The following is a 27,972-nucleotide window of genomic DNA, read 5'->3' on the forward strand; positions in this document are numbered from 1 at the left end:
AGGGTGACTCCCTCGTTACCTTAAGGTCTCCAGATGTCCCGAGCACAGGACATGGGTTTGTCACTCGCTGTCTCAGAGATACATTCAGGGGCCATGCCAACCACAGTGTAGAATCAAATACTCTTAAGGATGCCTGAACAGGGGCGCTGGAGGTGTGAGTCCCAGACGTACGTGACAGATGTGCTTGTCACTTTCCTGACACTTTTCATTGTGTTCAGGAGTGTAATTCTGCAGTTTTGATCAATGCTGGAATCTGAGGAGGTATATTTGAAAGAATTCACGGTTGAACAAGGTAGCCAGGGTGTCTCTATTCACTCTTTTTCCAGCATCCCTGATTTTTCATCAAAGTCACCAACAGCAGGAGGGTTTCAGAGTTCATTAGATGTGATCATTCTATAATTAATTGGCATCTCCTCTTTTGCATTGTTCTCTGGCGCGTGCTTTATGGAGAGATGGAAGAATTGCTTTTTAATGAGCTTGTTACTGAGAAGTTGCTAAAGTGATTACATTGCTATGTGTGTGGTAAAGGCGGTGGGGACCGATGGGGACTGGATATTTTACTCAGGACTTCTGTGGTGACTCCCAGGAATCACATCGATCTTGGGAGCTATGGGATCATTTGGAAGAGTGGGGTTTGCAGAGAAAAGAGTGAGATTGGCATTTTCCTTGAATCTGGTCTTTGTTCTCTGTTTTGAGGCAGAAGCTGAGGGCTGGTGTCTCTTCTTGGGGTTAACATTGCAGGAGCAATTACTGTCATTAGTGGTTTTTAAATGAGTCCCCGACAGCGTGTTGCCGGTATAGTTTTTTGCATACTGCGTGCACAAGGCAAGCTGAACGGGGGGAAGCTCTGGAAGTGTAAGCAGCAGAAGCAGTGTTGTCAGGAAGAAATGGGTGATTGGATCTGAGCTAGGAGACGTGTCTGTGAGAGGGCTCACTGCTCGTCTTCCTGGTGCTCTGCAGTGGTTTGTGGACTGAGCCATCAAACACATGTGCAAAGTTGATTGGCTGGAAAATTGGGAGAACCTGGGTTCTAGTTCTAACACTGTTACTAACTGCTTTGTGACCTTGAGTGCATCCCTGGACCTCACTGGACCTCATATTTCACATCTGCCAGACAATCATAAGGCCCCTCTCAGCTCTAAGATTCTGGAGGAGGAGAGGGTGTGACATGTCTTTGTGCAGGACAGAGGAGCTTTCCTGAGGCAGGAGTGTGTAATGTGTGCCTAGGCGCAGTCACCACCTTGGACCTTGGAGGGACTGTCATGGGAAGACGAGAGCAGACGATGCGTCCTCACAGCACAGGACTCGGGCGTGTTCTTCTCGAATTCCGAACTCGCTTTTCCACAGCGCCCTTGCTTGGCTCATGGGAAGGTCTGTACCATAACTTTCGAACCTGTGGCTCAGGCACAGATTGCACTCGTGGTTCCCACGGGAGTTTGGGATCGATTCCTCCAGTCCACAGACATCAAGGCAAAGCCTTCCTGCTGTTGTCAGCTTTTTTTTTTTTTCTCTCTGATACTGTCCTGAAGGTTATTTTTATGTATATTTCTTTCTTTCTTTCTCAAGTCAGTGGGTAAAGTAAGGGAAAGATTGCACTACTCCCAGCTTCAGCCATGACTCATCTCCCCCTCCCCCCGGATACGAAGGCAGGATGAGGGGAGAGGGTGGAGTTCTGTTGCGGGTGTGGAATTCACATTATGAGCACATTTCTGAATGACCGACATGAAGACAGACTACGTCCTGCCTAGTATGGAGCCTGGACAGCTCTGGAGGGGCAGAGATTCCTCTCTGGGGGGTTCCAGAGCACTTTCTTCTTTTTCTTATCCCCTCTTTCCAACGGATGCGTTAGAGGGATAACTCTTAGCAGTGACACATTATTTGCTTTGTTTTTTGGGCATTGTTCAGAGCGATTATCAAGGTGGAGCTCATTATGTTTCCCAGCACCTGCAACCACTTGCCTTATAGTGGATTAAAGTGGAAAGACTCCTCCCCGTGGGGAATTTACCCCAGAAGGCACCATGCATTATTAGAAAGGCAGGACTGTAGAGTGGTTAAGAACAGGGCTTTGCAGTCAGGTTGACTTGGGTGTGAATTCTGGCCCTGCCACTTCCTAGATTTATGAATTGGAAAAGTGATTTATCTTCCCTGAGCCTCGGTTTCCTCATCTGTAAAACAGGGATAATTGTGTTTGCCTCCTAGCTTGTTTTGAAGATTAAATGAGTAAATATATGTAAAATACTTGGCAGATGGTAAGAGCTTATTAAAGATGGTAATAGGGTTGGTTGTAGTTGTGACTACTGCTGATGATAGATTAGTGATGATTTTGTGAAAAGAGCTTTATGTAAACTAGAAATAAACCACTTAAAGTTAAATATCACCAAAAAGGAAGAAGCTTTTTCCTCCTCACTTCCATAATTTCAGTGTGGGGGTGATGATGCGTGGACACTAGTCGTGGAGGGTGAAATTGGACGTGCAGCTGTTGGACCAGTGCAGTTGGCAATAATGTAGAGCATGGCTTTCCTAAAACATCACAGGCAGCAATCGCCTTGCACCCTCCGGAAGCATTTTGTCAGTAAAGCCTCTGCAGAGGCAAGCATGGAGGGAAAAGTAGGTGCTATAAGAAAAAGAAATAGACAGGAGGAGAAGTAGAGGTGGAGATAGAGGATGTGGAGAGGGAATATGAATTAATTTGGATTAAATGGATAAGAATCAGGAGTACTTATTTGGAATTAGTGTGAAGGGGGCACATGGGGAACTGAAAACAAAGGTGATAATTTATGTGATGTGGATGAACTAAGAATAATGAAAAAAGCATGAAGGATGGAATCAAATTAAGTGCAGACATAGCAAGGAAGTGGACTAGTAAAAGCTTAAAGGCAAAGGTAAATGGTGATGGGAGTTCAGGTTGGAGACGAGTCTTCTGATAGAAGTGAGTGGAGTAGGGAGAGCCACTGACCAAATGCTGAGAAGAAGTTTAAAAACATGGGCTCCGGTTGGATTCAGGCAAGCTGTTTTAACACAGAGCTCACTTTAATTCAGTGAAAATATTTTCTTATCTTTCAGCAGAGGAAGTGTTTTGGGACATTAAAAAAAGAGAGAGAGGGAGAGAGAAAGACAGAAAACCATCCAGGAGAAAGAAGGGAAATATTGGCGCTTTGTTCTCTAGAGTTATATATATGCTCTATCTCTTCTATATGGTAATATGTTGAAAAAGAGACACACTTGCAAAAATGAAATAAAATAAAATGTGTGGGTCTCTGTCTATGCATAAAGAAAGACAGTATGTTGTTGGTAACATGGATTTGCTTGCATTGAAGAATTTTTAAAAGTGTTATTCGCTTAATCTTTATATAGATAGAATTTACGGAGCTGGAAAAGATATGCGTCTTCTTCTTCTTCTTCTTTTTTTTCCCCCTTCTGTGGCTGTGTTTTGAGGATGCTGAATCCCTCAAACTTTTTGCCCTGGAGGATGTTAGGCAATGAGGTGATTTTTCTTTTTTTCAGGTAGCAGATGTTCAAGTTGGTAGTGAGGACACAAATACTGGTTGCCCAAGGAGGTGAAGTGAGGGATGGGGGAACCATGTAGGGGGGCGGGCAGAAGATGAGGCAGGGACTGGGACAAAGGGAATACTGTGAAGTAGCAGAATCTTAGTGAAAGGAAGCATATAAAAATGGACATATGGTTTATTCATTGGGAAGAGCACTTAGTGCTGGCAGGAGTTTAAAAATGTCCTTTAGCAGCCAAGCCATTACAGACCTTTCTCTCCCACTCTATTTTCTGGTCTTTGTATAATATATTTTTCTTTCTCAATAATTCAACTATTATGTTCATAGTTTTCTTCATCTTCTTGGAGACAGCTAAATAACCGTTATAGTTTGATGCAGGGGAATCCCTCACTTCCAGTTTTCATTTCTTTTTTTTTTTTAATCTCTTGATTATGCTTATTTTCAGCAAAAATCATTCTGTTAAAACGTTAGTCATTTCTATTCAAAAAGAGAAAAAAATAATTTTCCACAATTCTTCTTAATCACTTCTGAGGAAAAAAAAAAAAAAAGCTTGTGATCCAAATAGTACTTTGTGTTAAGTGAGCAGACTTTTCTAATACGGAAATTCATATAAAAGCGGATCCATATTTACACTGTTAAAAGTGAGTCATGTTGGTAAAGTCAGGACAAAGGCCAGCAGTGAAATCTCTGGTTGTTGGTCACAGAAGAGGGAGAAGAGAGGCCATGTTCTCTCTTGTGCTACTTGGAGGGCTCTGTCTGTTGACTGCAATTGCTTTACCCTAATCCATGGGTGGTGATGAGGACATTCTAGATTTTGCACTGAAGGATGTAAAGGTATGCTTTTTAGGTGAGAAGATAAAACGAGTGTGCAGTTCACTTAGCATTTTATATCTGCTTTGGGGCAAGTCATTATGAATCAAGATGTGGCAAAATATCTTAGTTTAATTAGGATTTAGGGAAATGGTTTGTTTTTAAATGGGAAGGTGGCTAAAAAATGTTACAAACAAAAAGATGAGTGTAGTGTTTAAGAGACAAACAAAAGTGTTTATTTTATACATGTAATGAAATTTCTTTAAAGTTTGAAATATAATTTACTTATTCAACAAATACTTATAAAGCACTTGCTACATGCCAGGCTATGTTCAGAGTGTTAAGAAACAAAATTCAACTGAGTAAATTTTAAAGATCATATTGGCTTTATTCAATGGTTCATCAGCTGGGCAGCATCCCATCCAGCAAATAGGGAAGAACTCTGAAGTGCTGTACACAATGAAAGACTTTTATAGGCAGAAGAGGTCAGGACAGGGAAGTTATAGCAGCAAAGAGCTGATTGTGGCAAATGTCATCTTCCTTTAGGGGATGACAAGGGGTCTGTCAGGCAGATTACCTTACTAGTGCTGACCAGATAATTCCAGGTTGATTGGTTTAAGATTCCATCCTGGGGGAGTCTGAAACTATATAGATTCCATCCTGGGGGAGGCTGAAACTATATAAGGTATTAAGTTTCAGTTTGGTGAAGTGGGGCTTAGCACAAATGACTCCATTTTGGGCCAGTTGTCTTTTTTTTTTTTTTTTAAACAATTCTCTTTTGATGAGACTCTTAGCCTGAGAGATGTGATCAAAATTTAAGGCGTTAGCACTACTCCCAGCTACTATTCTGAAGTTCTTGCAGTTTTTGCTAATTCCCTGAGTGCTATTCACAGGTCATGATTTAAGGTTCACACCTTTTAAGTTGGTCATTCTCTTTTTTTCTGGTCAGTTTGACTTGAGGTCTCCAGAGTTTGTCCAGGACCAAATGTCAGGTGGAACTTTCTTCAGCTGTGAAATGTGTACCCAGGGTTTAATGCCTTCTAGTTTTGCAGCAGTGTCAGTTGTCAGGAGCACTTGATAAGGTCCTTTTCGTGAGTCTTGCTTTTGCAAAAAAACAAACAGTAACTGTCTGTAAATTACAAAATATTTTAAAATTCCCATTGTTAAAAATCTGGTGAGAACTTGCTAAGGAAATGTATTTATTTGTGCGATATAAAACATTTTAAGGTAGTACCTGGAGTCGTGACTGATAACATTAACCAGAACATATAAGATTTCCAAGCATTTCATACAATTTCTGGAACACTTATGCTATACACCTATAGAAGGCTTAGTATTACGTATTTGACGGTGCTTCCCAGTGTAAACATATCAAATAAGCCTAATTAGTTTAACATCTCTTATTTTATAAGGAGCGAGAACAGATCTCTTGAGATGTTCAAGGGGCCCTCTGGAAAATCCCCAAGATAGTTTGAGGTCAAAAAACTTCATTTAGAATCTGATTTGGGGGAAATTTGTCAAAAATATCCATTTAACCAAAGTGACAGTAGATTCTGTTACAGGCAAATGTAGAAGGTTACATAGTTGTAAGCAAAACTTAGCTCTTTTAATATTGAGAAGGTCGGGTTTTCCTAAGTAGTCAAAGATCTGATAAAGATAATGTTAAGTACAGTAAGTTATTTTGGTAAGACACAAAATCTTCACTGTCCAGGCAGATTACTTAAAAAATTAGGAAAATTTCACAATCTGTTTTCAAAAAAGATTTACCAAAAGTCCAATAAAACCTTGTCATTTTACCAGAGAACACCAAATTCTAATTTTGTACCAGTGTACTTTTGCTATTAAAACTCATTTTTTTAACTTAAATAAATTCATTCTGATCTTAGCCGGGCTGATAACACACACAATTTGTTTCCTAAGATTCTTTTGCCACAGACTTTCTACAGTTTTGCCCCCTGTTTTTTTTCCTCTTTCTCATTCTGGAGCAATCAGTCATTTTACTTTCCTTATCTTTTTCATGCACAGTCGTTTTCCTTCATCCTTATTTTTTCTAAGTAGTTTTAATTACATATATTGATTAAAACAAGACTTAGAATCCTTAATTCATAGTGAAAACTAAGAAGTAAAAAATTGTGAACTGTCTCTTATACTGGCATTCTGTGGACTGGCAAATTTATAAGTACAATTCATAATTTCTAGAAGTATATTCTTCCTCATAATAAGTTTTCCAATGTGGCAAAAAAAAACCCAAACCATGTTTATTAGTAAGTCCAAATATCTTAAGATTCTCTAGGCAAAAGTAGATAAACCTATGTTCAGGTCTAATGTTCTGGTATTTTGTTTGGAAATGATTGAGATATTCAGTGACTATCCATCATCAAATTTAACTTAGCAAAACTCTAAGGTTTCAAGCTACCAAAAAGATTTAAGGAAACTATTTTAGTAGACATACCATAAATCATAGTTATTGCTGGAAAGTGGAAACTCTTATCCCACTTACATCTATTTAAATCATTTGTTCTTAACAGTTATGTTTAGATTACTCATGAAAATTTTATCATCTCAAGTTATTTTTCTTGCTGAAAAATTTTGTAACAGAGAAAACATGAATTTATTTGGCTAGTAAACCCAGGTAGAATAAAAGTTGTATGTTTGCATTACTTTTAATGTCAATGACTCTGGAGACATGTCTATTTTGATTAAACCAACAAACTTAAACTAACTTTTATTTACTGAAGATTACCCTAGGTCACGTGAACTTGAAAAACATTTGGGTTAGTTTTCATATTTCTGAGACTATACTTAATTTATGTAGCATTTGTTTGTTTTTAAGCCAATTAAATAGAGCTCTTTACAGATTAATTTTAGCAATACTCTCCAGAGGTAGAGTGTTGTACACATCTGCAACACATACACAGTTGATCCTTGAACAATGTGGGCTTTAGGGTGCCAACCCTCTGCATAGCCAAAAGTCTGTGTGTGACTTATAATCAGCCTTCTGTATACAGGGTTCCTCTATATTTGCAGTTCAACCAACTGCAGATCATGTAGTATTGTAATCAATATTGGAAAAAACCTGCATATAAGTGGATCCGTGCAGTTCAAATCTGTGTTGTTCAAGGGTCAGCTGTGTATATAGACACACATAAACATACAGACAGATACAGAGGCCTTATAGCTTCCATTCTCAAATTTTAGCTACAAATCAGGTACAATAATACAAAACTCATTTATAAAATAAGCTGGATCCAAATTGTGTTCTTGGTAGATGGATAAGTTAAGGCTCAGATGGCTAAAGCTTTTTACTAATATTTGTGGACAAGACACTTAAGATTTTTCACTTGTCTAAGTTCCAAATAACTTCCCCCCACCTTTTTTCTCTTCTAATAAGAACTACCTCCCTGGGATTTGCACTTCCAAGAGATGGCCTAGATAAGGTTTCCTGGAGAAGGCCAGGTAGAACATTTACATCTCAAGGGCACAGGGAAAGAAGGCAAGTTACTTCAAGAAGGACTCTTGTTTCCTAAGGCCAGAATTTTTATAATAACAAGACTTTTGAGATGAATAGGGGAGCTTTGGGGATTGGACTTTGAGTTGTTTCTAGAACTGTATTTCTGGTTTTGCAAAAAATTTTAAGATACTGACAATTGCTTTTAATTCCTCAAAGAAGTGGGTTGTAGCCTAAATGATGTCAAGGGTTGATTTGCTCATCCAACCACATTATCTTCAATTTGCTTTTTTATACTGGGGAAAGGATTTCCAACTAAGATGAAAATGAAAAAATTTCTATGTTCTGGATTTAGAGCTGTTTGTCTTTGGAATGTTTTAGTAGATCCTTCCGCAAAGGCATCAGAATGTTTTTTGTTTGTTTGTTTTTTAACCCCTTTCTGGGTAGTTTCCTTTTATCTTAGGGGAGAAGGTTTAAAAAAATTTTTTTTTCTGTCAGGCTGTGAATATCAGCTTCCAGTCTGGCAGACTTCTGATCACAAAACTACCTAAAAATTATTTCAAATATCTTGTCATATTTCAGCTAAAACAAAGGATAAATATAAATAAATAATTTTTTAAAAAAATTCTGGCAGAATTGAACAAGCCTGTGGACTCAAACAGTGTCTCCAAAGAGGGTACAAAAGATATTACTTACCCAAGATTCAGAGCCCCTCCCAAAGATAGCCCCCCCCCCAAAAACACCACTTAGATAATTCCTCTGAGAGCTGGCCATAGGCCTTCCCTGCAAATGGAATTCAACCCACATTTCTGTCCATCCATCTAGCTGTGAATGGGCTATAATCTACATTTCTGTCAAGTCATATTTTGGGGCTCCCGAGCTGACTGTGGTAAGAATTCTTATCCTTCTCTGCCTTCTGCTGGTTTTCCCAGGATCCCATCTGCAGGCACTAGTATCTGCTAAAATTTGACAAGTTTTTTCCATTAATTCTAATGTAATTTTTCCTGTTTAAGGAAATAATGTAGAGTTTACCAGAAAATCCTTCAGAGTGCTGTCAATCCTGGGAGGGGTGCATATGAGGGCTTTCCTTTGAGGGTAGACATAGGGGTGTCTGTAAGGTCACTAACGTGGCAGACTTTTGTTTACAGTCATGCAGTCGCTTTACAGTGGAAAGGCAATTCAGACAGAAGATTGGTAGAATGATGCTCAAGTAAAGGAGGGTGGAGGGGAGAAGTGAGTTGTGCCCATCAGATGGTCTTTAGTTTTAGGTACCTCTTGAGTCTTTAATTTTCATTAGCTTTTTGTAACAAATCTTTCAGTGAAGGTATTTTGGAACTTGGGAGCTTTTGGAGCCTTCTGCCAATTATAATAGGTATCCCATTCTGTTCCATTTGGGAACCCTTGCTTTAAAGCACACTTCTTAAACGATCATGTCTAATTGAAGCATTCACCGTAATGGCCATTGTCATTCTAGGTTGTCTTTGGTGAGAGTTTGCTGTTGTTGTAGATGTTTATAGCTTCTGGGACCATAGTTCTTAGACATAAAATAAGCAGGTGTAGCAGAAGGTGTTTCACTCAATTCTTTGAGAGTTAAGGCTCTTTCTTTCTTTTTTTTTTAGTTAAGCCTTAGGTCTCTTGGAGCCAAAATTAATACTTGTGAGGGATGTGGCTCTGGGTTGGGGATTGTGTGGTGTTTTATAACATACCTTGTTGTGTGGTAGTTAAGAATTCTTGAGATTGGTGGGTAACCTGGTATTAGTATGACCCGATTGGTGACTGGTTTATCCTAACACAGGAGTCTTTTGAGTTGGGTGACAAGTGCTCTAACAGCTTTTAAGTGCTCAATCATACCCATCAATTTTGTGGCTTTTGGCTTCTGAGATTCCCATTAGCAATAGTCTTTATCTCATATCCACATTAAATACTAGCAGTAACCAAAGAAATGTTACCAGACTGGCCAAGACAAGGCCTTAGATGCACACCACCAGCTGTTCCCAGTGTGGAACTATAGACTAAACCAACAAACCCTAGCAAATGGGAACTGCGAACTAACCAAGCACTAAGGATTGGCACTCTGTCAGAGCCTCCTGTCAGTCTCGACTGACCCATTAACTCTGGACTTGAAAGCCAATTAGATTGGGAGCTCAGTGCAAAGAGAGTGGAACTCAGAACTGAGAGGAACATACCCATAGCCCTTGGAAATGATGAGAAAGACAAAGAACTCAAAGGGTTTGCAGGTAACAGTGCCTGTGTTCTCGTTCTCTCTGAAGCTGTCAGAGGTTTCCTTTGGATCCCACCACTGCCCCCAAATCTGTTGAAAAAAACAAAATTCAACTGAGTAAATTTTAATGATCTTATTGGCTTTTATTCAGTGAGTCATGAATAGGGCAGCATCCCATCCAGCAAACAGAAAAGAACTCGGAAGTGCTGTATGAAATGAAAGACTTGTGTAGGCAGAAGAGGGCGGGACAGGGAAGTCACACCAGCAAAGAGCTGATTGTGGCGAACATCACCTTCCTTTAGGGGATGGCAGGGCTCCGTCAGGCCGGTTACTTCACTAGTGCTGACCGGGTAGTTCCAGATTGACTGGTTTAAGCTTTCATTCTTGGAGGAGGCTGAAACTGTAATTAAGTTAGGTATTAAGTCTTGGTTTGATGATGTGGGGCTTAGCACAAATGACTCCATTTTGGGCCTGTTGTCTCTTTTCTAACAGAAATCTTTTTACAAACATTAACCCTTTAAACCATATTAATGAAATGACTTAGGTACTGTTATTTCAGAGATGAGGAAAATGAGACCAGGAGAGGTCTAGTAACTTGCTCAATGTCACATAGCTCCCAGGTGTCTGGGCCAGGATTTGAACAAAACAGTATTGCTCCAGTCTGAGCTCTTAACTTCTATGCTGACTCATTGGGGAAAGAAGTCATACAGATATTTTTCTTCATAACCCATTATTAAGGGGAAATGAGAAACTTATACTTTAAATACAAATTGACAATGAAAACTACTTTAAGTGTCTTCTAAACAGATAAAAACTGGGAGGATCCTTAAACATCGTGCCTCATCAAGTGACTAAGAGTCAGAACAAGGAAATTAGGAAGGAATGGTCTTCCGTTTCCAGGCCCATTATTGTTACTGCAGTCGTTACTATTATTATGGTCATTACTATTAACCCATTTTTTTAAACCTCAGAATTTAAGACAAGCTTTCTTATCACATTCGCAGTTCACTCATTAAAATGACAGATGTTAATACTCTATCCGTACGGAATAATAAAAATAAGGATTATCACATATAGAGGAAACTAAGGACCAAAAATGTAAAAATGTCTTAGCCCAAGTTATACAACCTGCCATTGGCAGAATTAAAATTTGTCCCTTGTCTCCTGTCTCTGAGGCTTGCATTCTGTTGTAGATCATCTTGCTTCTTATTTACTTTGTTCATTCAGTCATCCTACAGACAGGTGTTAAGTGTCCATAGGTATCAGATGCCATGCCGCAGAGTGACCAGCAGTTACGGAAGGGCCGTGCAGGTAAGGAGTGCTGAAGAAAGGCAGGGCATTACACGAGAGCAGGGCTCCTGTCAGTGGTCAGAGCAGCATGGCTAATTCCGAGATACAAAGTTGCTTTTCTCTTTCTGGAAAGGGTGTTTTTCATTGATGCTGTTTATCTCTTAAAATGATGCCAATGTGATAACACACTAATTTATATAAATAGAAGCTCTAATTCAAGGTCAGGCATATCAGCAGGATAAAATTAAATACCTCAGTCTGGAACTGTAGGGGGCCCATCGACCATTTTCAACCTCTTCAGCGCCATAGATAAGAATTCTTTGAATTTATACAATAGCAACTGAAATAGGGCAATTTTAAGACATTAAAGGGCCTTTAATATGCTGAGACACATGGCTGCTAATGAAGTTTATCCATGTGTTGAGGCAGAAACTCATTAAACCCCTATTATGGGATGGAAACTAGCATAAGGGTTAACTGTTCAGTTCACAAGGTGGAGAGAGTTTAATAGGAGGGTTTGATAGTTGGGATTTAGCATATTCAAGGGTTTAAGAGAAAGAGTTTGAAAAGAAGGGATGTGAATGAGGTGGTGAAAAACAATTGAATGAATTTTCTAATTCAGAAAAATCTTAGAGCTTCACCACATGATAATTTAGCCATGTGCTAGCTCTTAACATTTATGAAGAAAAATTTAGGTAAACATATATTGAGTAGAATGGCTTAAACTCAGCACATACACAGCAAACACATTTATTTTATTATTATAAAATGGTAATAAATGTAAGCTTTGTGGGATGCCTGTTCCAAATGTCCTTTTAATGGATAATCAGTAGTCACAAAGTAAATAAATGTATTAAAATAAGAATTGAGGAGAAAAAACTATGAAATTAATAAGTATTTCACTCTAAACAATATATATTGAATACCCGCTATACTAGACACTATTCGTTACCCCATCTCTGAAAACTTCATTTTTTGATGCAAAAGCCTGTATATGGCTTCATAAAGTCATTGTATTTAGAACCTGGTTTCAAAAGAGAATAGAGCATGGATTGGAGAAGGGAGAACGGAAGAGGGAAGAGAAAAGAGGAATCTCATTTCAGAAAAGGCAGTGGAAGTAATAGAATTTTATAAATTCTAAGACTTAAAGGTTAGGCCAGCTCTGTTTGATAGAAAAGAGAAAAAGAGGGTCATGAGAAGTCTGCAGATGAAGGAATGACATTGGGAAGGCCAAGTGTGAACTTAAAAAAAAATAGTTTCCGTTAATAAATAATGTATAGAAGCTGTTTCTACTATAGTAAGAATGTTAATAACCATGATCATCATGGTTATCCTGTATATATTATATTGGGAGGTTGGAGGAAGGTTAATCGAGATTTTATTTAAAAATGCATGCAAAGATGATATTATAAGAATTAATTGGTAGTAGGCAATACTTTCCTTATGTCTCTTGAAGTTGAAATAGTGATGGAGTGATTCTGTTTGAATCAGGAAAAAAAAGAGTTTAAGAAGATCATGTGTAATAAAACAACCCCCTCCTTTAAAAACTTTGGAATAATCCCTTTGAAAAAATCAGTTAAAATATAAGGACGGATGAAAAAAATGTTTGTAAAATGATGTATCTTTCTTTGAAAAATACTCAGTTTGAGTTTAGTAGAAAATATAGTTGAAACCTTGAAAATGGATCATGAGGAAACAAACTTTTCATGTGAAGAAGTTAATTCTGATAAACAAATGGAACTCTTTAGGAATCCAGCCTACCATGGGCATTTGTGTAATGGGACTCAAAGCCAGGGTATTCAAGTACCAAATGGAGAGAGTCTGGCCCTTTTCAACCAGGCAGTGTCACTTTGTCCCCACCCTAATGGAGGTGAACTGGATGGCCTTGGACAAACCTGTTTCCTAAAAATCTCAGTTCCTTCCTTCTTCATGCCCTACCGAAGAACCTCATACTTGATGCTGTCCTGTACTGAGTCACTTCCTGCCTTTTCAGCCTTCCTTCACCCTCCTTTACATCAGAAAGGATCTGGTAGCAATATAATGTTGATTGGTGAATTACATATCCATCAACCAGTGTAAAACCCTGATGTCTTCTATTATTTTTTTTAGCCTTCAATTATGGGAGACTGTTAATGGAATTTCAGGAATCTGCAGGCAAGTAGAGAGACAAGATGTGTAGGAAGCTGGAGCAGCATTTTCCACCTCCCACTCTTTCCCCCTCCCCTGCTACTGGATTTTCTACATTTTCTAAGAGTAGCCTATTTTCAACCATTTAAAAAAGTAATGTATTGACAGGACAGTTACTAAGCTAAATGTTAATAGAAGCAAGACCATTCAAAATAATCAAAAGTCAGTCTCTTTTTAATGTGCTTGTTATTTGGCCAACCAGTGACAGAGTCGCTCCCCATTCCTGCAGTGTCCCCATGTTTGGTTGCCAGTGTTAGGACCTGACTGGCTTATATAATGGAGGTCAATCCATTCAAATTATTTAAAAGTGTCTGCAGAGAGAATAAGCTTTCTGTCCCATATTTCTGTTCACCTTGCCTCCTCCTTTACCATCTGTGCTTATTGAGGTAGGTGAATTGGGGACTGACTCAGGATCGGACCCAGTAAGTTTTTAGGGATGGAAGACCAGGGTGCCCCATTACTAGTTCCTTGTGTAGCCTAGGTCCAGCTTTGTCTTAAACCAGGCCTGCTTGGCAGACATTCTTCCTTTTTGGACCATGCATCTTTTCCTTTCTTCCATTCAAAAGCTGTGTGCATTCATATTAGACTCCTTTTATTTTGTTTGCAAAATAAAATGCATTTGTACTTTAAAACTCATTTTATATAATAAACCACTTGTCTGGTATCAGCAGCAAATACTTCCAGCTTATTTTGTTGTTTCTGCTTTCAGAATGTGTCCTCTTAACATTACTGTAATTGACATTGAATTTATAGAATTCAGTAAAGTAAAACAGTATTATACATACTGTTTTCAAGCAAACAATGTAAAATTTTTTAAAAATCCCAAATTTGTTGGGATAGAATAGTTACAACCATTTTAGTAGGTGAGCTAAAGTTGATAAAAGCCATCAATCCTTTTGTTGTGGGCAGGAAGCCAGAAGCCATCCTCAACTGAGAAAGTCCTTTTCCCTCATGAAAGAGTATTTCCCACGTAAGCGTGTTACAGTGTCTAATGTCTTCTTCTGGAGCCCTCGCTGTTTTCATATCAGGGAAGTTTTAAGAAGGACTATAGATTGTTCCAATATTGAAGCCACTGTTAAATGAGAGAGGTTCTAAGAACTTAATGGATGCTCTAAACATATAGGGTTGTGTGATCTGTGCCTCATGAACAGAACCCAGGACTCCAGTACATATTCTGGTATGCAAGAGGAGCAACATGCAGTAGGAACTACTTTAGAATAGCTGTGCAGTAGTCATGTTAAACGTTTTCTGTCTTCATTTTGTGTGTTCATGTGATTTAATATCCCCTCGATGTTATCAGAACTCATTACTGTGATTATGAACTTACAGCACGGTGTTAGAATCCCCTTACTGTGGTGTACACACACCCGTACTCAGCTTCTATTGTAAAAGGGAAATAATGCTTCCTCGTATTGAATTCTCAATTGGTCATGAGCCTGTTGAAACTAGTATCGGTATTTTAAAAAGAGCAACAAAAGATACATCTCCCTTCTCTGATATAGGTAATAAGACATTTTATGTTCCTAGTGTTCAGGAGAGAGTGTCAGAAAATCAATATGAATAAATTCAAGCACAAGAGGACTCAACCTATTCGAAAATGTAGTGTATGGCAGAATGACAGTGTGCATTGTTAAGTATTTTTTGATTCAGCCACATGTAAACATTAGCATGAAAAAAAGGCAGCGTAGGCTACTTATAAATTTAGGCAGAAGGTGGTTTTCTGGCTTTTTTGCTTTTTTATTCTTTGTTGTTGTTGTGAAGTGTCTCAAGGCTTACAGCTAATCTGAATTTGAAACTAAATACTGTCATTACAGAAGATTTTTTTTCTGAGTTCTTCCAGTTTCTCTGGGGACAAAATAATGGCTGCTTGAAGCAGTGGAGAAACAGTAATTAGGGCAAATAGTAATACTGTGCACGATTGAGGAAAATGTGAGGAAGGGAGGGAGAAAATGCAACAGACAGACTTGTACCGCCTGTTACTAGGAAACCACATCAGCATTAAATACAGTGTGCTAATTGGCTATCCTGTTTCTGCCTGGGTACCAGCCTGGGCCTGCTACACAGCTGTTTCTGCTCTTTCTGGTTGCTAGGTAACTGCATCAATTTTTTTCCCCCTCTTTGTATTCTGGAGGCTAATTGGCTACTTCTGCTCCTGGTGTTGCTGCTGGGTACCAGTCTGGGCCTGCTGCTCTGCTGTTTTCCAAAGGGATTTAATGGGGGGAGGGGAGGGAAAAGGGAAAAGAAGATATGCTAGCAATTAATGGAGCATAAGTGCAAATTCTACACAATGTCTGGCACCTGCGTCCCCTCAGCCTGCTTTCTCAACTAAATCTTTTAGCTATGAAAACACATTAGAATCTTAAAGTCTTTCTTCTTTCTGCTTACCTTTTGAATACAGTTTAAAAGAAACAAGACATTTGAAGAGTTGCTAGTTCAATGATGGATTTGATCTTCTTAAGAAAGAACTGGCAAATTATTACACATCTATAGTTGATATGGGCACTAATAGAATTTGTGCAAACATTTCTAACTTAATAAGAAAACAGTGTCTTTTAACAACTGAAGGATCATGCCACTTTATCTCTTAAATGAACCAAGTTCTTTTGTAGCCATTCTTCTTGATATCATACAGAGTATAAAGTAAGAAATCAAATGGACTAAAAGCGATTATGGGATTTTTCCCAACTGTTTTTCTCATTAAGAAGGAGTAAAGGGAAGCTTCTAGACCCATGACTTTCCATTAGGATTTCATTCCTCTGATGCACACAGCACATGTCGTTAAGTATCTTTTGGTGATAACGTTGCATTTACATAGAAATAAGCATGTTTGCATACCTTATTTTATTTCCTTACAGCAAACAAACAAATGGGGTGCAAAATAAACCAAAAATCGGTTTTACGATTTTTTAAAAAGCATAATTACTTTCCGTATAGTCCTGTCTCCTATCTAAGTAGAGGTTTCCACTCCATCATTATTGAAATTCTCCCTGGAAGTGTGAGGAGGATGATTCTTCAGAAGTGAAGTGATGCTTCAAGGAGGTTTTACTTTAAATGGTGGAGAAAAGTGTATGTAAATTGAGTCCCCTTGAAGAGGCAACTTCATCCCCCTGGGAAGGAACTGTTTTATTGAGAAAACTCAGAGCATGTTGTGTGACTGTGCACAGAAATAGTTAGCAAAGGCAACTCTTACTTGACGCTAATGGCTGGTACTGGCTTCCCATACTAATGAGATCGACCCTTGTCTGTTGAGAGCGAAGCAGGAGAAGCTCTATTCTGAGCAGTAGCCCTGCCATTGGTAGATCAGATCAGGCTCTGTGGGATCACTGCTGCTTAAAGTATCCTTAAAATAGATCGAAGGCCTCAAGCCAGGCTAGAAGGATGGAGAGAATCACACAGTGTTTCATAGAGCTAAGGAAGCCGGCCAGCCGTGAGCAGCGTTCGAACTGCAAAGGGAAACCTTATTATCAGAGGGTGACTGCAGAGCAGGTATAGAATTATTTCTACTGTCTCTATTAAAAGGACCCGTTGTTCGTTAATCACGCTGAAGTATTATGGGTCACCTGCAGTCAGCGGAAGCAGGGTATGGAGGAATAGTCCAAGAAGTCCTGTTTTTGTCTTTACTCTTCATCCATTGATTGCATGTGGTTATGCATCTGCATTCTGGCTCTGATAAGACTGGAGGGACCCAAGGCAAGGGTCTTTGAAGGCTGAAGGGGTCATGGATAGCCCTGGCCATAAACCAGCACCATTGCCCACTTTTAGCTTCCTCTCTTCCTGCTTCTCAGTTGGGCAGATCTTTCTTCTCTGTTTGTCTCCATGTTTCTAGCCATGGTGGGTGTGCGAGCACGCTTGAGGGGCGGAGGAAAGGATATAGTCCACGTGGTCGCCTCAGACTTCTAATTCTCCTCGGAAGTCACAGAAAACCTGGTTGGCTAATTCTCATCTCCAAATAATGTTCCTGCCTCTCTTAAAAGGTAAATCGGAGACAAACCTGGAAAAGCAGAATCTGATGGCTGCGAGCTGCCCAGAAGGGCTGCCACTAACCCACATTCTGCTTTTGTGTGCATCAGATAAAGATGACCCTTCCGTGGGGCAGGTGCAGCCCTGTGCTCGAGCAGCAGAGCTGGGCTGAGCCTCGTTCAGCCCTGCACCTGCACACCCCGTGCTCACAGTCTTGCAGGGTGCCTGCTCACCACAGGACCCTTCAAGGACTTGAGAAGCTAATGAGGTTCCGGTAGGAACATGGAAGTCGCATGACTGTTCAAGGGGGGGTACTGGGGCCTCCTCTCAGTGGCTAAAGAGGCTGGCCCTTATGTGGGAGAAACAGACCTTTTAGCCCAGCCGCTCTCCCCAAATGTGAGATCATTAGTTGCCTAATGCAGTGATTCTCAACCTAAGCTGATTTTCCCCCTCAGGGGACATTTGACAGTGTCTGGAAATATTCGGGGCTGTCACATCTTGGAGGGTGGCTTGCTACTGGCATTTGGTGAGTGGAGGGCAGGGTGCTGGTAAACACACCGCTGTGCACAGGACAGCCAGCCTCCACCACAAAGAGCAGCGGGCCCCAGATGTCCACAGAGCCGAGGTTGAAACACCCTGGTCTAATGCAACCTCGGCCATCCTTCCTTTCTTCTTTTTGGGTTGCTCTGCAGCACTTGCAAAACAGTTTTCATCCTTTTTGGACTACTGACCAGGTCTTGTCTTCCCTTTTGTGTGCTCTTAAAATGGATTAAATATAACTATTGTAGAATTTATTATTTTTGTTGGGACTTAGATGTGCTGCACAGCACCCCTCCCCCCCCCCACCGTGATACAAGGGAAATCTCGCCACCTCTACCAGATAGGTGCTCCGCCTTCTAAAATTAACATTCATGATTGCAGCTCCTCAGAAGCGACATGCCCTCCCTCCTTGCTGAAGGCTCCCGACCTGTAATAATTTGAGATTTTGCTGAGGCAGGGACTTAAATCACATGGGCTGCCAGGCTGGTAGGTGGGAGAGAGGCTCCAAGCCAAGAAATGGGCCTCTCTGACCAGGCACTGACGATCATTTTCTACCTGTCCTCTTGTGTACAGCAGCCTTGCCAAATCATAACAGTTGTTTCCTTGTTAGCAAGAGAAGGTTGACGGTTAGGGCAGGAATAAGGCTGAGAATAAATGTTTTCAGTCAGAGAAGAGAACTTTTATTGGGAAACCTGTGTTGCACTGGTCTGGGCTACCTCAGTGTGTTCCTGTCATTCACGATTGCGGCTCACACCAGCACTGAGGCATCTTGAGTTCTCAGGCAGAAAGGTGCGACCTCAGGTGAGAGGGTTTTAAGTGGCATTATCTAACGGACACATACTTCATGCTTGCGTTTTGCCGGGAGATGTGAATTATGCATTGGCCCTCTCAGCTGCATTCACACGCATAGAAAATAATGTTGTCAGGCGTGTCATCCCCAGACACAATGGACAGTATGCTGTTATAATTGTGTGGCATTGTCCTTGCTGTTCAGAGATAATACTGCCGACATTATTCCTCTCATACATGTGAATGTGGCTGTGGGGAGGACGTGACATCTGTGTCTTTTGCACAGATTAGCTTATCCCTTGCCACTTGGAGAGATTGCTATTAGTGAGCTGGCCTCCGGGGGTCGTGGTAAGCGCCATGTTTTGGATCACAGTTGTTAGTGGACCTTACTTTCAGGGCCAGTAGGGAATTAGCAGTATTTATCTTGATGACCTGAAGAGGCAATGATTAGTCAGCTCCCCAGAGCAGCTGGGCCAAAGAAGGGGTAGGCTGAGGCACTCCTCCTCAGGTTGGCTTTGGGAATGGGGAAGGCCGCTGGGGACCAGCCTGGGAATGGCTGCCTGCACATTACTGCTTTATCCAAGAAAGTGAGCAACAATGGTGTCGCCCGTACTGACCATCACAGCTCACCCGGGGCTTTCAACTACCTCATTTTGTTTAACCCTCACTTACAAATATTCTTTCTTCCCATTTTATAGACGAGAAAACTAAGGCTCTGAGAATGATTTTTTTCAGAGGTTTCTGTGCAGAACTGCAGAGCCAAACTCCATTCTGTTTGTCCTTTAGTTATTAGTTATTTGGTGCAGGACACTAAATTCAAGCAGGAGATAAATGAATTTAGTTGTGTTTATGGTTCAGCAAAGTAAATGGCTTAATATTTGCGATCCTACTTATTTCACAGCATGTGAGTCGTCATCTTATTTGTCCACTATGAGAGCAAGTTCAGAATAGGTAAGAAAACTGAATGATTATCTTGCCTATTCCTATACTGTATTTTGATTGAACTTAAGAATCTTTGCTCTTGGTTTCTTTTTTTTTTTTTTTTCTGTTTTAAGAAAGAAGGCTGGTTTTGAAGATACCAACAAATGCAAGGTGTTAATTCTCTAAATGATAGTTCTATATTAACGTATTTGCATGTTTAAAAAAATTTGTGGCAAGAGATCATAAATGGAAACTTCTCCCTGACCCCTTAAAAGAATGCACCTCAGCAGTCCTTTCATTACTAAACTGGGAAATCCAAATGGAAGTGCCTTAGAAAAGAGGTGAGAGAAGCAAAGGATGGATGCATCTTGGTGTGTAGGTTGCATGTTGCTGTCTTAGATGTGTCAGAGCTTTACTTGGGAAGTTCGAACAAATTTGTGCTATTATTTTTATTTGTTAAATCTAGCGTTAAAAATAATCTCGTTTATCACTCTTTTGCCCCACTTTTTGGAGGCTATTTTTGGATGTCTTAAATGTCTTAAGGAGAAAAACACATGGTCGAAAGAGGAATTATAAATCCCCTAATGAGCAAAGATCCCAAGCTCAGGTGAGGATTCTGCCGCTGTGAGCAGCCATCTCCCCTCTGTGTTCACAAAAGCGCATGGTGAAGAACAGCTGCTTTCTAACATGCTGCCAGAAGCATCTACAGGAACCTCCAAGTGACGGGCGCTTGCATCGTCTTCTGGAGATCTGAAGAAAGAAAAGGTTTTCACGTCAAAAGACAGATTCCTGGAAGGTGGAAGGAACAGCACACATGACCCCTGAGGGTTCTACTTTTTGAGGACTGTTTGCCTGTGGATTTTTCTTTGTCCCATCCTGTGTTCCTGTGCATCTTTATATTTTCCAATTTACTTCCCCCTTTTATTTATTCCACCTGCCAAAGAAATAACCTTAATACATCGTTATAACTGACAGGGCCCTCATCCTCATTTGCTATTCGCCTCTTGCTTGCTTAGAATTTGCCGCTAAGCATTTAGAATGCTGTCTCACCCACCTGTTTGTCTCCCCCTACCACCCCTGCCCACTGTCAGATCTTGAAGGTTTTCTGTGGTCTTCCTTGCTGTCCATCTTCTCCACAAAGAATGTTAAATACACAAAGGCAGGGACTGGAAATAATCTTTTCGGCTAAGGAAACCCATTTGTGCATCCTTACCACTACTGTCTGTGCACGTGTTAGAAGGACCGTAGGCACAGAGCTTACGGGATCAATTACCCCGAGCTCACTGTTAAACATTTTTTTTTTAAATCTGTTGTGAGAAGAATAAAGCAATAATTAAAATTAACTGAACAGCTTTTGCTCTATTGAGGCGTTAAATCTTTGTGTAAACACAATCATATTGTGCAAACATGGGTCTTTTCACTTGGCTGATTCAGACAGTGAAACCACTGAAGTTTCGAGGTCTCTGGGTCAAGGGCCCGTTTTGACACGGTTCGAAAGGTCACCTGCTCATTTGTGTCTCCGCCGGGCTGCACACAGGGCAGTGAGCGAGGCTGATTCCTTGCCCGCTGCAGCACAAAGAGGAGCCGGCTGGTATCTGGCAGATCGCGGGTCTGAAGCCGGCACACAAAGCCAGAGCGCTGTCCCCGGGGCTGGGGGATGCTTGCGAGCCCCTGGGGCCCAGCCAGTGAGCTGGCTCGAGTGTGGAGAAAACAGCAGTTATAAAATATAAATGTGTTTATTATTACACCAGGCCCCGTGCTATATAATTTTATACACACTCATATTTGTGATTTATGGCCCCAGCTCCATACGGAGGAGAAGCTTGCTAATTTACCCGAATTGATAGGGAGGCCTCTGAAGATTATCAAATTGGGAGGAGCGGTAACCGAGAAAAAATGGTCTCCTAAAACAGTCAAAAATTAAAAAAAAAAAAAAAAAAGTGGCTGTTCTGTCGGAGGCATCCTTTATTCATTTATTTTGATAAGCAGAGCTTCACCTTAATTATTCATGGTGATGCTTGCCCTGGAAGGAGTGTATCTCCCACGTTCCTGCAGCCTCGGCTCAGTGCTTGGTTCTCTGTGAGGCTGACACCGAGACACCCAGCCCAGCTTTCTTGAGATGTATCATAGATTCACCTGTGAGAGGCGAGACAGAGGAATGCTGGAAGATTCCAGCACACCTGCCACCCCTTTCTGGGGGGACAGTTTGGGCTGGAGAGGAGGAAAAAGATGGTGAGGTCCTAGCCCCAGCTGGGGACACTGCTGTGCGAATCAGGCAGCGGGCTAAGCTATACCTGTGTCACTGCCCTGAATCCTCCCCAGGTGCGTGGTAAAGTTCCCATCTTAGGGAGGAAAAATAGAAGCCTCGAAGAACCCAGGGATAACCTAGCTAATGAGTGACCAAGCTGACTCCAAAGCCTGTTATCCTGCAGTATTCTGCTGGAATTTTCTGGGAAAGAAGCCAGGAAAGGGGCACAGGAGCAAAGACTTCACCCCGCTTCCACCGCAGCCCATTCCTTTTGCCGTGCTTTCAGCCCATTTCCTGATCGTAGCGGCAATTACCATCATCGTTTCTGACAGCTTTCCAAAGTGATTCTTGTCTTGGCAGAATCTTGAGTTCCTTGTTCTGGGAGCTCTTCAGAAGGAAAGCACTTTGGAACAGGCTGCGCTCGTTCCAGAGTACTCAGAGCATCCGCGATTCATGCCTCTCTCAGGGGAACTTCATGCACACAGAATACTGCAACCACAGGATAACTTGATGGCCATTTTCACTTGGATGTATAATTACTGGAGGGTGGATACTGAATGTCAGAACCTAGGGAGGCATCCCTGTGCATAACCTTTTGTTTCCTCCTCATTCAATCAATTTCTGCAGCTTTTTGGCACTGCTTTGTAACTATGTTTTGTATTTGTTCACGTCTCTCCCTCTCTGCTACTAGGAGCAGTGCGATCCGTGGCCGGCCTCTATCTTCTCTCTCCCAGACTGTTATAGCACCTCCTAAAGGGTCTCCCACATCAGCTCATTTCCCTCTGCAGTCTATTCTCCATTTGGTAGCCAGGGTGATATTTTAAAAAATCAAATCTTCTTGTGCTATGCCTCTGCTTAAAAGCTCACAGTGGCTGCCATTGTTCTTAAGACAATGCCCAAATTCTTAAACGTGGTGTATAAGAGCACTGGCCAATGGAAATATGTAATGCGAGCCACACGTAAGTTTATATATACGTATCCTGGCAGTTTTATTTAAAAAGTAATTTGTTACACTAATTAATTAATGTAATACCAGATTTTATTTAATTTCAACATGTAATCAGTGTTAACATTTACTAATGAACTCCTTTACATTTTTTTTTTCCCATACTAAGTCTTTGCTACCCAGAAAGTGTTTTACACTTAGAGCACATCCAAATTTAGATTGCTCCCATTTCAAAAGCTCAGAAGCCACATAGGGCTAGTGGCTACCAAATGGGACCAAGCAGTCTGGCCCCTGCCTGATTTTCCAGCTGCATTGTGCCGCTCTCTCCCTGTAGGATGCGCACTCCAGAGCCTCCTCCTTGGGCTTCTGGACCAGGTGTGGGAGCGGATGTGGCCGAGGGGTAGGAGTTTAAGGAAACAGCCCAGCACGGAGCCATCTTTAGTCTTCCTTTGACCCTTCAGGACTTTCAGGCACTCTGAGCTATGGGTTAAGAATGAAGCCCTTGCTTTGCTGTTGACCTTGGGAGTTTCCGTTCTAGTTTATCTTGGACTGTGTCAGGCTAAACGGGTGGTTTTTGAGAAAGTGAAGGGAATGAAATGGAAAACCACTGGTGAAGTTAATATGTGATATCAACTCTGACCGCCTACCTGACACCGAGGTCCTATAGTGAGTAGTACCATCAAATGAGCTAAAGATGAGACCATGGGACTGGGTGGGCGTAAGCGAGGGATAGTTCACACCCCTGGCTTCTAGTCTCAGTTGATTATATTCCTTCGCTTATTCATGTTTTAAAAGTTAGAACAGCTATCATATGGGTGCATCTAAAGAGTTCTGACATTCTTTCCAGTTGAAAGATTTATTTTATCAGAAAATATTTCCAAAAGGAATATGGATATTTATTTTATTTTTATTGTTGGCATTTGAATAAGAGACAGTGTGAGGTAGGGGTTAATCATGTGGACTCTGAAGGTGAGACTGCCTGGGTTTAAATCTTGACTGTACCACTTGTATGCTGGTGAACCTGGTGAGTGGCTTAATTTCTCTGATGCTCAGTTTCTCGTCTATTAAATGGAGGAGGATAATAGCATGTATCTCAAAGGAGATTAGAGGAGAGGCTATACGTGAGCTCTTGGTGTCCTGCAGTGCTAGCACGTAATGAGTACTTGATAAGTAGTAGCCAATAGTGCATTTCCCTAGGATGTATAAAACACCATCATCAATTGAGGATTGATGGAATTGGGCCACAAGTCTTGGCTCAGGATGATCATTCAAGATGTTTTCTCTGGGAAGATACATTTATTGTCTGTTTGTGTATAATGTTCTGTGTCTTTCCCTCCCACATGGTTTTCTATTATGGGTATATCTATGTGAGGAAGAAAAATACAAACATCACATTAGGGTTTGATTCTGCCATCTATGTATCCAATAGAAAAAGCCGAACACAGGTCAGTGGATGAGCTATGAGGCCCGGTGAGAAATTCACTATATGTTAGTGGTACATGGGCTATGAGCTGTTTTTCTATATGTGGTGCTGAGTTGTGCTGTTTGGTTCAAACCCTTTGTCTTTCTAATCAGTGATATGTTGCCAGTTGAGAAGTTGGGGCTTGAGGTGTCATCTCTGCTCATTAAATGAAACACAAGCCCCAGGAGGTGATAACACTGATCTCTAACCACCTTAGCTAGAAACTGGTGACTGCAGGCCTTTTGTTCACCGGAAGGGTGCATCTGGGCACTGGGTGTTGATATGAGCCACCTTGCATATGAAGAAGGGTGTTTGGTGGGAGTATTTGAATAATCACTTTGCTTATATAGTGCTGTATAGTATACAGAACGCTTGTACTGACTTCATCTCTCTTAAAAGTTCATAATAGTCTTGTAAGGCCAATGTCAAAGGAGAGATTAGCCCCATTCTGCAGGGGAGGAAAGTGAAACTCAAAGAGTATGTAACTTTCTAAGATCACATAGTAAGTGGTAAGAGCCAAGACTAGAACCCAGGTCTCCCAATTGCAAGGTAGGGGGGCGGGGTGTGTGTGTGTGTGTGTTCCACTAAACTGTACTTGCAAACATGATACTGCATTTCCAGAAGTTCCGGCAACCTTTCTGAATTAAAAAAAAAAAAGTGAGATTGAGATCTGAAATAATGTTTGTACTGCAGGTTTTCCATTTGGGCATGTATCAGTTTCTGTTACCCTTTGAATTAATAACATAAATGAAGCTACTTGTGACAGAGATCCAAGCTAACAGAGGCTTAAAGAAGACAGAAGATTTTTTTTCCTCTCTCACATAAACGTCCAGGCTCTCAGACAGGTGTGCTCTGAGAAGTCAGAAGCCCAGACTCCTTCTGTCCTGTTGGTCCCCCATCCCTAGGGTTTCTATCCTTAAGGAGTCGTCCATGTCCGTGCGATTTAAGATGGCTTTACTCCCAGGCCCGCTTTCCAGGAACATAGTTATTTCATGCAACTATTTTGAGAGTGGGAAGGGGAGAGGATGTCCCAACCTTTAAAAGTACAGCTTGGAATTGCACTTGTCATTTCCATTCACATCCCATCATCCAGAACTTAGTTATATGTCAACATGCAACTGCAGAGGAGCTGGGAAATAGAATCTTCATTCGAGGTGGCAACGAGCCCAGCTAAAATGTGGAGATTCTCTTAGGATAGAAAAGGAGAGAATAAATATAGAAGGACAACTGGCCACTGCTGCTCTGCTCTTAGTCCTAAGAGCAGTCTCTTTTTAAGACATTTAAACACGAGGCACTTAAGTTCTGAAATTCTAAATGTATAATATGGTAAGAAGAAAAACCATCTTGAGTATATTTTAGTTTGTGGCACATTGCAAAGTCAAAATAACTGCATGAAAACTAGGTTCCTGTGGTATACCAGAAGTTCTGAATGGAAATTTAATTTACATTTTGCATTTTATGAGAATATTACATTATTGGAATAATATGAAGTGACTGGGAGATAAATAACTCTGAGAGAGCAAGCAAGCCTGTAGAGTCAAATTAACCACATCTTCACATTCTTGCACTTTCTTCCAAAGCATGAAGTCACGTTGCACTGACATTTTCATCCCAGGATGAAAATTCGGTAGAATGAAAAGTATTTTGTAGCTGTGGGTTTAGTGCAGACAAAATTAAGGCTGTTTGAGGTTAGAGGTGTATAGGCTGACAGACTGTGTGTGGGTGTTTCTGCATATGTGGGTGTCAATATGTTTGTGCTGAATTGTTTGCAGATTTGGTGGGGGGAGTGTTGTGTTAATGCAGACTCCATGGGTGGCTTCAATCACTGTGTTTTCTTCCTACTTTGTATTGCAGAGAAGTGGAAAGAGGTTGTAGGGAGATGAAGGTTACAGCGCTTAAAGGAAGACTTGACTAGTCATAGATACAGATGTTTGTTCGGTCAAGTTAATGGAGGGTCTTTGGAATGTCTCCAGCATTCTAAGTCTTAGAAAGACTAAGGTGAATAAACCTGGCCTCTGCCCTTGAAGGGACCAGTTGGTTTTGTGAGGCTGCAGCATGTAAACAAACCACTCCAGTAAGATAAGACTCTTCTAAAGGAATTTGTAGGAGCAGAGAGGAAGGGACACTCAGCTCTACCGGAGTTGGTCTAGAATCACTTCCCAGAGGGTGTGCTTTGTGAAATGCCCGTGCCACCTACTGGGCCACGCCCTGAGGAACGGCTGTGTGGAGACCCAGGCTCCCACCCCAAGGCAGTCAGTCTCCTGAGGGGATGGCTTGTCATCAAGGCCCCTGAGAGGTGGCTCTTACCACCTCTCCAGTCCATTCTTGAAATTCCTCTTCATATACTCACCCTTACGTCAGCTGTGACAGCTCTCTGCTCCTCATCTCTGGCCCTTTGCACCTGCTGCCCCTGCTCCCTGAGATGCCCACTGCCTTTGTCCCTGGCCTCCTTCACGTTTCCGGGAAGGTTATTTCTTCTGGGAAGCCACCCTGTTGGTCCTACAGAGTGTTAGGGACGGCCTCCTCCATAAGTCCACGCACACGCATGTATCACACACAGCAGGCCTTGTGTGCCTGCAGGGGCTTCCCCACCTGGGAAGTCCTCGAACCAGAGACCCCTTCCTGTTCCCTTTAATCTCCCCCAGTGTCATTGCTTGGTGCGTATTAGAACCAGAATTAATATTGGTTGAATTCAGGTTGTCACACTGAAGAAGTTTCAGTATTTGACTTGGCCTGCTCACCTGTGGACAGAGATGAGCTGCTTCGAAGGTAATGCATATTAGGGTTTATAAATTTGGAAGGCAGGATGGTAACAAAGCTTTTTTGTCTGTTGATTTCTGATTGATCACTAATCTGTTCATTAGCAAATGTCATACTGAGTGCATTTAATGTGCCTGAGCTTGTGCTGGACGGTAAGTGAGATGACAAAGAGGCCAGTGAGAAAGCATACTTAGACACACATTAGATATACTTCGTTGTATTTATTGAATTGGAAGTATAAGATACCCTAGTTTTAAAAGCAGTTTCCATTCTGGGTGGGGAAAAGCAGGAGCAGAGCAGAAGATCAAGGGCATAAATGTGTGTGTGTGTGTGTGTGTGTGTGTGTGTGTGTGTGTGTGTGTGTGTATGAAATAGTAAATAAGCGGCCAAAGAGTGGAAACTCAGTTTTCTGAGGAGGAGAAACACCTCAGGCTGGGGTGAAATGTGGAAGACAGACACATTCTGCGTAGAGGACGCCCCAGTGAGGGGAAAGGGCTGGGGAGGGCTGCTTGGACATGGTAGAGAGTGAGGGGTTTGTGTAAGGAGTGGTGGATAAATAAGTGTAGAAAAGAAGTGAGATGGTTTTGCAGACATCTTTTCCTAGAACATAGGCAGTGTTTTGTGAAGGGCCTGACTTAGGTTATCATTTGTCAAAATAAGAAACTAAAATTTCCTTTTAGGTGATTCTGAAACTTCAGACTTGGGTAAGGTACATATTTGAGATGCTTTAGCTAATGGGGAAATTCAGTTTCTGGGAAAAAAAAAGTTAATCTTGGAAGAGATTTAAGTCAAAGAGACAAATTGATGTTTTAAATCTTGACTCAAAATCTCTAGGGAATGAGATCCATATCTACTCAACTTGAATGGTAGTTGGTCCAGGGGA

At 41.2% G+C, this 27,972-nt stretch overlaps 1 protein-coding gene across 3 annotated transcripts in view; it reads left to right on the forward strand.

Annotated features, from left to right (window-relative positions):
• Positions 1–27,972, forward strand: part of KLF7 (KLF transcription factor 7) — a 91,235-nt gene that overhangs the window by 41,835 nt on the left and 21,428 nt on the right. The gene's annotated exons all lie outside the window — the stretch shown is intronic.

This window comes from Camelus dromedarius, chromosome 4, assembly GCF_036321535.1.
Source record: "Camelus dromedarius isolate mCamDro1 chromosome 4, mCamDro1.pat, whole genome shotgun sequence".
In the NCBI taxonomy this organism is placed as follows: domain Eukaryota; kingdom Metazoa; phylum Chordata; class Mammalia; order Artiodactyla; family Camelidae; genus Camelus; species Camelus dromedarius.